This window comes from Coregonus lavaretus, assembly GCF_964263955.1.
Source record: "Coregonus lavaretus genome assembly, chromosome: 26".
Taxonomy (NCBI): domain Eukaryota; kingdom Metazoa; phylum Chordata; class Actinopteri; order Salmoniformes; family Salmonidae; genus Coregonus; species Coregonus lavaretus.
Window position 1 is genome coordinate 42189853 of NC_140013.1, and position 11144 is coordinate 42200996.

At 41.9% G+C, this 11144-nt stretch overlaps 1 long non-coding RNA gene across 1 annotated transcript; it reads right to left on the reverse strand.

Moving 5' to 3' along the window:
- Nucleotides 1-4793: 4793 nt before the first annotated feature.
- On the reverse strand, nt 4794-7456 carry LOC311101599. Its single transcript, XR_014609935.1, has 3 exons — nt 7373-7456; nt 5063-5134; nt 4794-4880 (listed from the first exon to the last, which is right to left on the reverse strand). It is a non-coding gene; the product is annotated as an uncharacterized lncRNA (long non-coding RNA).
- Between the last annotated feature and the right edge of the window lie 3688 nt (nt 7457-11144).

Consider the following 11144-nt stretch of genomic DNA (forward strand, 5'->3'; position numbering starts at 1 on the left):
CCTAATAATTCTGTTTCCATGGACACATCTGAAATCAGGCTACGTGATGGCACTCTGATAAATGCAGAACATCGGCAATCAAAATAAACCTTCTACCACAGCGAACATGTTATTTTTGGGAAGCATATTTTATTCTGAGTTCAGACATATAAAGTGTTGTATGTGAAAACAACTTTAAGACACATACATTCAATTGTTCTGAACACACTTCACTCGCACTAAATTAATTTTTTTATTTTAACCTTTATTTAACTAGGAAAGTCAGTTAAGAACAAATTCTTATTTACAATGACGGCCTACACCGGCCAAACCCGGACGACGCTGGGCCAATTGTGCGCCGCCCCTATGGGACTTCCAATCACGGCCGGTTGTGATACAGCCTGGAATCGAACCAGGGGGGTCTGTAGTGACGCCTCAAGCACTGAGATGCAGTGTCTTAGACCGCTGCGCCACTCGGCAGGCTGGTGCTAGCACATGTGCATATAAATACACCGCTTGAATGCCGATTAAGGTGCTTAACATGTCCTAATAATTTGTAAGATTGCGCAGTAAGCGTATGCTTACATTGATTTTGACCGTACACCGATTAAGATAAGAAGAGTAAGGTGTTTACATGACTAATGCCATAATCTGCCTTCTGCCATAACAGGTTTAATATTGAATTATTAGTGTGCAAATGGAAGACCCATTTGCGACCAAGCTTTAACTTCCTGACTGATGTATTGAGATGTTGCTTCAATATATCCACATCATTTTCCTTCCTCATGATGTCATCTATTTTGTGAAGTGCACCAGTCCCTCCTGCAGCAAAGCACCCCCACAGCATGATGCTGCCACCCCCGTGCTTCACGGTTGGGATGGTGTTCTTCAACTTGCAAGCTTCCCCCTTTTTCCTCCAAACATAACGATGGTCATTATGGCCAAACAGTTATATTTTTGTTTCATCAGACCAGAGGACATTTCTCCAAAAAGTACGATCTTTCTCCCCATGTGCAGTTGCAAACCGTAGTCTGGCTTTTTTTATGGTGGTTTTGGAGCAGTGGCTTCTTCCTTGCTGAGCGGCCTTTCAGGTTATGTCGATATAGGACTTGTTTTACTGTGGATATAGATACTTTTGTACCTGTTTTCTCCAGCATCTTCACAAGGTCCTTTGCTGCTGTTCTGGGATTGATTTGCACTTTTCGCACCAAAGCACGTTCATCTCTAGGAGACAGAACGCGTCTCCTTCCTGAGCGGTATGACGGCTGCGTGGTCCCGTGGTGTTTATACTTGCGTACTATAGTTTGTACAGATGAACGTGGTACCTTCAGGCATTTGGAAATTGCTCCCAAGGATGAACCAGACTTGTGGAGGTCTACAATTTTTTCTGAGGTCTTGGCTGATTTCTTTTGATTTTCCCATGATGTCAAGCAAAGAGGCACTGAGTTTGAAGGTAGGCCTTGAAATACATCCACAGGTACACATCCAATTGACTCAAATGATGTCAGTTAGCCTATCAGAAGCTTCTAAAGCCATGACATCATTTTCTGGAATTTTCCAAGCTGTTTAAAGGCACAGTCAACTTAGTGTATGTAAACTTCTGACCCCTTGGAATTGTGATACAGTGAATTATAAGTGAAATAATCTGTCTGTAAACAATTGTTGGATTATCAAATTATCATGCAAAAATAGATCCGACTTCCCAAAACTATAGTTTGTTAACAAGAAATGTGTAGAGTGGTTGAAAAACGAGTTTTAATGACTCCAACCTAAGTGTATGTAAACTTCCGACTTCAACTGTATTTACTTATTATGGACACAGTATGCTTTACATTAGTTATCTTGTTCTTATTAGTTGTTGTTAGTTGTTATTAGTCCCATCCTTCAACTCCATTCAACACCTCCCATCTATCTCGGATTTCTATTTGCCATATATTTTTCAACTGTACTGTACTCATTGTTTCTACAGATTGTAAATTGAAAATAAACATTTTTGCTAAAAGTATTATTATATTATTGATCGATTGACTATGACTTTTCAGATCACCCAGTAATGCTATCTGCAGGGTTAGCTCCAATCCTTTAGCCAATAATAATTTACATTGAAAATGTATAAGTTTTGAATCCGGCGTCGTTTTGCGTATCAGTTCATAAACACTATGCCATGGAATCGGTACATCACAAATCTCTTCAACTATTTTGCAATCTATAGGTCCTTAAATGAAACTGGTATACTTTTTTATTTATCACAATTTTCTTTAACCAATTATGTTCTTTAATGCAAGGCCGACAGACAAGTTCCTTACTTTTTCCCCCTTTCACTTTCCTCTTCCATTTTTGCGGTAATGCTGCAATTATTTGGTTGTAATTTTGGTTAGAGCAGACATTTCCATATGTTTTTGTTAGCTGCATGTGCGACATAACTCCACCAGTTCTACCTATGATATCATTTATGAAGATTATACCTTTTTTAAACATAAAAAATAAATAAAAAAGGCCATTCTTGAACATTGGGTAAGACAATCTTACTAATCTGCTACAGAACCAGTTCGGATTTAAGTATAACTTTTGTATGACTGAAGCTTTTAGTGATAGGTCTAATGCTTTAATATTTAATAATTTCTGTCCTCCGAATTCATATTCATTATATAAATAGGCCCGTTTAATTTAGTCTGGCTTGCCGTTCCAAATAAAATTGAATATTTCTTTCTCATATAATTTAAAAAACTGTTTGCTAGGCGTAGGCAAGACCATAAGCAAATAGGTACACTGGGATAATACTAAAGAGTTAATCAGGGTGATTTTTCCACAAATTGACAGGTATTTACCTTTCCATGGTAGCAAGATCTTATCTATTTTTGCTAACTTTCTATTAAAATGTATCGGAGTGAGATCATTTATTTCCTTTGGGATATGTATTCCGAGTATATCCACATCACCATCAGACCATGTTATTGGTAAACTACAAGGTAATGTAAAAATTGTATTTTTTAGTGATCCAATACGTAATTTATCAGAATGTGGTTGTAATCCAGAGAGGTTAGAAAATGTATCTAGTTCCTCTATGAGGCTGATTCAAGTTGTGAAAAAAAATAAAAAATTGAATCATCAGCATACTTTGTTTTTAAGCTCTGGATTTCTAATCCCTTGATATTATTGTTGGATCTGATTTTAATAGCTAACATTTCGATGGCCATAATAAATAGATATGCCGATAGTGGACAACCTTGTTTCACTCCTCTTGACAGTTTAAAACTTCCAGAGAAATAGCCATTATTTACTATTTTACACCTAGGGTTACTATACATGATTTTAACCCATTTTATAAGAGATTTTCCTAAATGTAAATGCTCCAGGCATTTATATATAAACCCCAGTCGTACTTTATCAAATGCCTTTTCGAAGTCTGCTATGAATAGCAGGCCTGGTTTCCCATATTTTCCATAGTGTTCTATTGTTTCCAATACTTGCCTTATATTATCTCCAATGTATCGTCCATGTAAAACACCTGTCTGATTAGAATGAATAATATCCGACAATACCTTTTTAATTCTATGCGCTATACATTTTGCTAGGATTTTTGCATCACAACACTGAAGTGTAAGGGGCCTCCAATTTTTTTAATGGACTTGATCTTTATATTTTCCACTTGTATCCTGTTTCAGTAATAATGAAATCAGACCCTCTTCTTGAGTGTCTGATAATCCACCCTTTACATAGGAGTGGTTAAAAACATGCTAATAACGGTCCTCTGAGTATATCAAAAAAGGTTTGATAATTTTGTGCTCCAGGGCCACAATATTGTCAGAGTGTGACCCCCTCCCCATGGGTTACTGCAGCCAGTGTTGCCAGCACTGCCACTACCTGGGTGGGGGTACTCCACCGGAATCCCCACCGGCTAGGTACAAGGTCGTCAAGGTTCTCATTAGCAGCTTTGAGAATTTCCTTGTATATTATGCTCTCCCATCAGGGGGCTCTGGCTGTGTAGGACCAACCCTGCCAGGCAGGCTCAGAATCTTGAGGGGGCGGTGCTGCTCAAGTAGGTCTCTGACTGCATTTATCTTTCTGTTTTGGCTGCATATAGTCAACTCACAGCAGGTCCATAAAACAGATGGGGACTTCTCTTTGGTGTATATGGGTCGCTCAGGAGGGTGTCTAGGATATAGGGTTGGGGATCGTTCCATCATGATAGGACAATAAAAAAATAGATTAGATGTATACTATATTTAAAAAATGTATATCCCTCATCTACACAAAATTGAAAGCTCTCTCTCACAACCCCTGCTCACAGACACACGTTGGTTCAGGGATAGGCAACCATTTCCTTTCTCACTCACTTAACGCCACACTTTTCCAAACACAGAAACGCACACCACACCTTCCATCACAATACATCCACACGTACCCACATACTGTGCCTTCTATGTCTTCTGTTTGCTATGTTTTTATCTCCACTATGTTGATTGAGTACTTGTGTTCCAATTAGTTGTATTTGAAGATGTATTATTTTGCTTGTTATCTTTTCTTGTAATACCGTCTTATCCCTTTATAAAATACTATAAATACTCTGAATGTGCTTTATTATTCCAATCCCTATCATGGCTAGTATTGGGTGTTCCATTATTCGACTCCTCTATTAGAACTTTCAGAATAGCCATGGAGTGATCTTTGTGTCACGGAACATTCGGGTTGTCAACATACAGTTTATCGACAACGAGGGCATCTTTCTCAACTAATGGTTAAGACGTTGGTTTCCAGAGCTGGAGACCAGGGTTCGTATCCCACTAGTTACATACACATGCAGGGTAACACCCCTCCACTCCACGACCCAAGTTAACTCACTTCTCTCCCTGCAGCTTGTTGGTCTTCACTATCAGATCCTGGGTCTGCTCCTTGGCTGCCTGTTGAAACACACAGAGAGACCCATTAGTGAGTACAGTTCTCCACAGTCACCTCAGCTGAAAGCAATTAACAAAATACAGGCTACAAATAATGTCTGTGTCAAGGGCCCGGGTCAAAAGTAGTTTACTATATAGGGAGCTATTAGAGTCTGTTCTGAAAGAGCTTTACAGTAGCTAGATACCTTCAATCTACTGGTCATCTCTCCACAGCAGGTGCTCATGGCCTGGACGTCCTCCTGCACGCTCTCAAGCTCCTAGGAGGAAGCAAAAACATGTCAGACAGACAGTCCAATCAACCAATCAGTCAGTCAGACAGACAGTCAGTCAACCAATCAGTCAGTCAGACAGACAGTCAGTCAACCAATCAGTCAGTCAAACAGTCAGTCAGTCAGTCAGTCAAACAGACAGTCAGTCAGTCAACCAATCAAGCCTGCAAAGGTTATCAGGGCTTCTTGCAGAATTGAACAAGCAAATAGCCATCTAGCTATATGTATTACACTGTACCAGTGTCGTAGTAGTCGAGTCCAGGACTCTGACTGATTTTCATGACTTGTGACTCGACTTGTGACTCGACCAATGGTGACTCGGACTAGTGAATTGTATTTGCACTTGAACTGGATATAAAAAAAAAAGGGGCTTTATGAGCGTGCAGGCTCTATTTTCGGCCCCTGCACCCTACTAAAGGATGTGTGTTTGATCACGCCGACTACTGGAACTGAATCGGCTACCATGATAAGCAGAATATTAGCAGCGCTGGGTTCTGTTCTCTAGCAGTGGGAAGGACGCACCACACCCGGCACACTCCGCATACGTCAGCTGGTGAGCTGCGGGGGAGCAAGCGATGATTGTGGGCAGGCAGGCTCCGCTCCAGCTCCAATCATAGGCTACACGTTGCGCAAGTGACTCTCTTGCTTCCCCGTAACCACCAGTCACCAGCTTACTATTTAGAGTTGCCTGGTTAAGAAACACAACCTGCTTTATGAAATTGAAAACACTAGTATTGAGTTTAATAGTAAACAACAGTCTAACTATTTCTCTCTCTCTCTCTCTCTCTCTCTCTCCCCTTGAGGAAAGAAAAGTAGGTTGTTGGGCTCCCGAGTGGCGCAGCGGTCTAAGGCACTGCATCGCGGTGCTAGAGGCGTCACTACAGACCCTGGTTCGATCCCGGGTTGTATCACAACCGGGCGTGATCGGGAGTCCCATAGGGCGGCGCACAATTGGCCCAGAGTCGTCCGGGTTAGGGGAGGGTTTTGCCTGGGGGAGGGACTTTACTTGGCTCTAGCGACTCCTTGTGGTGGACCGGGCGCCTGCAGGCTAACCTAGGTCGTCAGGTGAACAGTGTTTCCTCCTACACATTGGTGCGGCTGGCTTCCGGGTTAAGCGGGCGGGTGTTATAATAATAATAATAATAATAATAATATGCCATTTAGCAGACGCTTTTATCCAAAGCGACTTACAGTCACGCGTGCATACATTTTTTTGTGTATGGGTGGTCCCGGGGATCGAACCCACTACCTTGGCGTTACAAGCGCCATGCTCTACCAGCTGAGCTACAGAGGACCACAGAGTTAAGAAGCACGGTTTGGCGGGTCATGTTTCGGAGGACGCATGACTCGACCTTCGCCTCCCGAGCGCGTTGGGGAGTTGCAGCGATGAGACAAGATCGAAATTGGGGAGAAAAAGGGGGGTAAAATACACCCAGAAAATGAAACATTTGTCATCTCACTCTAACCTCCCACTTTCCCCACTGCATCCCATAGCCAGTTCTGACAAGTCTCCCTTTAGTTTTCACTCTGCAACAAAAAACCTACACAAATATCTGTGGTCAATTACAAATAAAGTAACTGAGAGCCAGACTTACCACTCATTTATGTGAGGTAGAACTTGCGAGGTAGTGATGAATAGTAAATTAGTTGGGGGATTTTTATGAGAGCGTGGCAATATACTGCCATCTGGTGGCGACAAGAAACAATTGCATAATAAGACTAGCATAAATTGATGGACTCTTAACCGACTCGTGACTCGACCATTGGTGACTCGACCTTCAGCCATAGGGACTCGTGAGTCGAGCACAGGGGACTTGGGACTTGACTAGAGGTTTAGTGACTAGACTACAACACCGCATTGTACTAGCTAGCTAGCGTGAACTGAAGTGCAATGTAATTATACCTTTTTAAACGCCGCCGGAAATGACACACCAGGTTTAAAAATGGCGGCTAACACAACTTCCGCCCACATGGCAGTTTGGTCGCTAACTTTATTTCGAATTTCAAAAGGTCCATGTAATATCAACTAAATCACGTAATTTGAAGAGATGAAGTCGGATTTAGCTGATTGAAGCACGCACATATTGCTAGCTGATTTCACATATTGCTAGCTGATTTCACATATTGTTAGCTGATTTCACATCATGTATAACAAAGTGCTTTAAAGGCATATGCATTCAGTCCCCTGTAGTCTGAAGTCTAGTTAAACGTTAGCTAGCTAGCTACCTCTTTGACATCTTTAAATATCCTGGCGAACTCTTCGTTGATGTTCAGGCTCCGTCTCTCAATGTCCCCCCGCAGGTTCCGACGGGTCCGAAGACTATTCTCTGTGAAGAACACCGAGAGAGCCTTCAGAGCCTCCAACATCTCCTACAACACAAGAGGGATGTTATCATTGCGACGTTGGCTAATACTGGATCAGGGATCAGCTAAAGCTGGCAAATAAATGACATGCCGTTTCTATTACTAATGTAGTAGCGCTCGCCAGTTTGTAGTCCTAAAAAACTGAAATGAGTTAGCCATGGTTCGTTGGTCAAAGCCTATGGGGGAAATTAATGGGTTTTTTGGAGGGGTTTTGGATAAACACCGAAAATAAGGTCTGTGGTTAACACAGGCTTTGGAGATCATGTTCTATGCGATAATATCAGTCAGTTAACATTACCTTTATGAATTATGAAGCTTATGTTCTTGTTTTGATTACATAAATGCTTAAAAATTCACAAAGTGACGTTAGTTGATGAACAAAACTTATACGATTTTACCACAGACCTTAATTTAGGCGTTTATCCAAAAACAACATTCATTTCCCCGTGGCATAGGCTTTGACCAACGAGCCATGGCGGAGTTAGCCTCCGTTGCTGCTTATAAAAAGACGTCATTACTAATGGTAAAATTATGGTACAATTAAGAATTAAATATCAAATTAAATACAGAAATCAATTAGCTACTAAGGTTAGCTTGCTAGATAGGAGATCACAAGTGCAATATGCGCTGCTCCTAGCTAGCGTTGAGATTTTACCAGTCATTTGCATCAATGAAAACTGGGAGGACTCGACTTGGTCTTACCTTGTCATTATCTAGCCTGGTCTCCAGAATTTTATTGAGTTTCCTAGACAGTGGGTTATTCTGCTGAGAAGGCGCATTGCCACTATTTTGAACAGTGGTTTCAGTTGACATTTCGACTTTATTCTCTGCCATTAAACAATCCTCTCCACTTAAACAATCCTCTCCACGTCAACCAGGAAGATGTTTGGTGCGTCGGCAATACATATCCGGGTAGATACATAGACAACAAAGGCAACAATGTTCCGCTTTGTGTAGTACATCTTTTATTACTACCAGTAGTATATTTTATTATTCGATTACAGAGTAACAATGTATGCTGTGTGCATGAACCCCTTACAAATTAAATAATTCATATTGTTTATATAATATGATGTCATAAAGAACCTTATGGTAAACAAAGGAAACACATGGGATTACTTTTAAAAAATAGAAAAGACCAACAGAAATAATCTTGTGAGGGTCTGAAAACCCCACAATGACACAGAATAAATACATTGGATAGCTACAGTAAATTACAGAAATTATTGTATTACATGGTAAAGGAACTGGATTGTGTCCTGCTCCGTGTTCACTTTAGACATCTCAGAGGGAAACACAAGGTTATGACTTCCAGTGGTCTCTCGCACATTTAGGGGTGGGAGGGCCAAGAAACCTGAGGTGGCAGAACGGAGTGCTCGGGTTGGGGCGTAGGGTTTGATCATAGGCTGAAGGTAGGGAGGGGCAGTACCTCTTGCTGTTCCGTAGGCAAGCGCCATGGTCTTGTAGTGGATGTGAGCTTCGACTGGAAGCCAGTGGAGTGGGCGGAGGAGCGGGGTGACATGAGAGAACTTGGGACGGTTGAAAACCAGGCGGGCTGCAGATTTCTGGATAAGTTGCAGGGGTTTAATGGCACAAGCGAGGAGCCCAGCCAACAGCGAGTTGCAGTAGTCCAGACGGGAGAGGACAAGTGCCTGGATTAGGACCTGCGCCACTTCCTGTATGAGGTGGGGTCGTACTCTACGGATGTTGTAGGAGCGAGTCACTGCTTTGATGTTTGCAAAGAACGACAGGTTGTTGTCTAGGGTCACACCAAGGTTATTTGCACTCTGGGAGGGCGACACTGGAGTTGTCAACCGTGATGGTGAGGTATTTGAGCGGGCAGGCCTTCCCCGAGAGGAAGGGCAGCATCGTCTTGTCGAGATTGAGCTTGAGGTTGTGGGCCGACATCCAAGTTGTGATATCTGCCAGGCACGCAGAGATGCATGTTGCCACCTGGGTGTCAGAATGGGGGGGTAAGGAGAAAAGTAGTTGTGTCATCCGAATAGCAATGATAGGAGAGACCATGTCAGGAAAATAGCTTATCAAGGTGTCAAGGTCATTGAGGAACTCTCCAAGGGCACCCGGTGGGCGATAGATGACAGATTGAGTGGACAAGTGACAGTGACAGCATTGAATTCAAATGAGGAGATGGACAGGTTAGAGAGTGAGAAAATAGAAAATCTCCACTTAGGAGAAATGAGTAGCCCTGTGCCACCACCACGACGACCAGATGCTCTCGGACTATGAGAGAAAACACAGTCAGATGAAGAAAGAGATCAACTGGAGTAGCAGTGTTCTCTGGGGTGATCCATGTCTCCGTCAGGGACAAAAAGTCAAGGGACTGAAGGGAAGCATAGGCTGAGATGAACTCTGCATTCTTGACCGCAGATCGGCAGTTCCAAACGCTGCAAGAGACCCGGAATTCCATATGGGTTGTGCGCGCAGGGTGCACTAAATTAGAAGGATTGTATGCAAATGTAGCCCAGTTCTGATTTAGAAATAAAACGTATAAGGAAACTAACGTTGCATTATAATGCCATTCAATTCCACAATCTCAAGTTTCTCAAGTGTTTGTGGGTGTGTGTGAGAGAGTTGGAGAGAGAGAGAGAGAGAGGGGAGGAGAGAGAGGGGAGGAGAGAGAGAGAGAGAGAGAGAGAGAGAGAGAGAGAGAGAGAGAGAGAGAGAGAGATTATACAAGTGGACTATAGACAGAGAGGAAGAGACGAAGCGAGAGGGTTTATTACTCCGCCCAAAATCTGTCCACGAAAATAAGACCACGAAGTGAGGAATTTTAGTATGGAGGTCGAATTTGACCAACAAAAAATGGTTAGGTTGTTACGAATATAAGTGGACACACATGGCATTTCAGCAACTTTGAAAAAAACGACTTAATATATATGCCTGTTGTTCACATGCGTATCTGCCCTCTCATTGGCTAGAATAGTCCCACCTGATCTCCCCTCCTCCCACCTGTCCTTCATCTTTGAGGACATGTTTTTCAAATTGTTAGAGCGGTCACTTGACTATCTTGTCAATATAATAGATCATCTTTGGTATATAGAGCAATATAAATTAGTAATGGCATCTTTATAGGCACTAACAGAGACTAACTCTGCTATGGCTCGTTGACCAAAGCCTATGGGGAAATTAATTAACTTTTTGTAGGCTTTTTGGATAAATGCCGAAAATAAGGTCTGTACTAAACACAGGTTTGGGAGATTTTATACGTTTTGTTCTATGAGATAATCTTCATCAGCTAACATTCACTTTTTGTGATTTTTTTAAGCATTTAGACTAATCAAAACAAGTAAAAAGCTAATGATGCGCTAACATGTAAAAAATTAAAACTACACCTCAGGTCGCATGCCTTTGATGTCTAGCTAAAAGGCTTAGTTTACCTTATCAGACGGACCCCAAAGTCTCCTATGGACAACATAATTCGGGAACCTATAAAACAAACACCATCCCGCTATAGAGATATGGTTGCAGCCTGGAGCAAAACAATATAACGTTACCATCCTTTGCGTTTTATTCTAGCTGGTAAGCAGACGTTTTTAAGCATTTATGTCATTTTAAAAACACAAAAGGCTTCATAATTCATAAAGGTCATGTTAACTCACTGATATTATCTCAT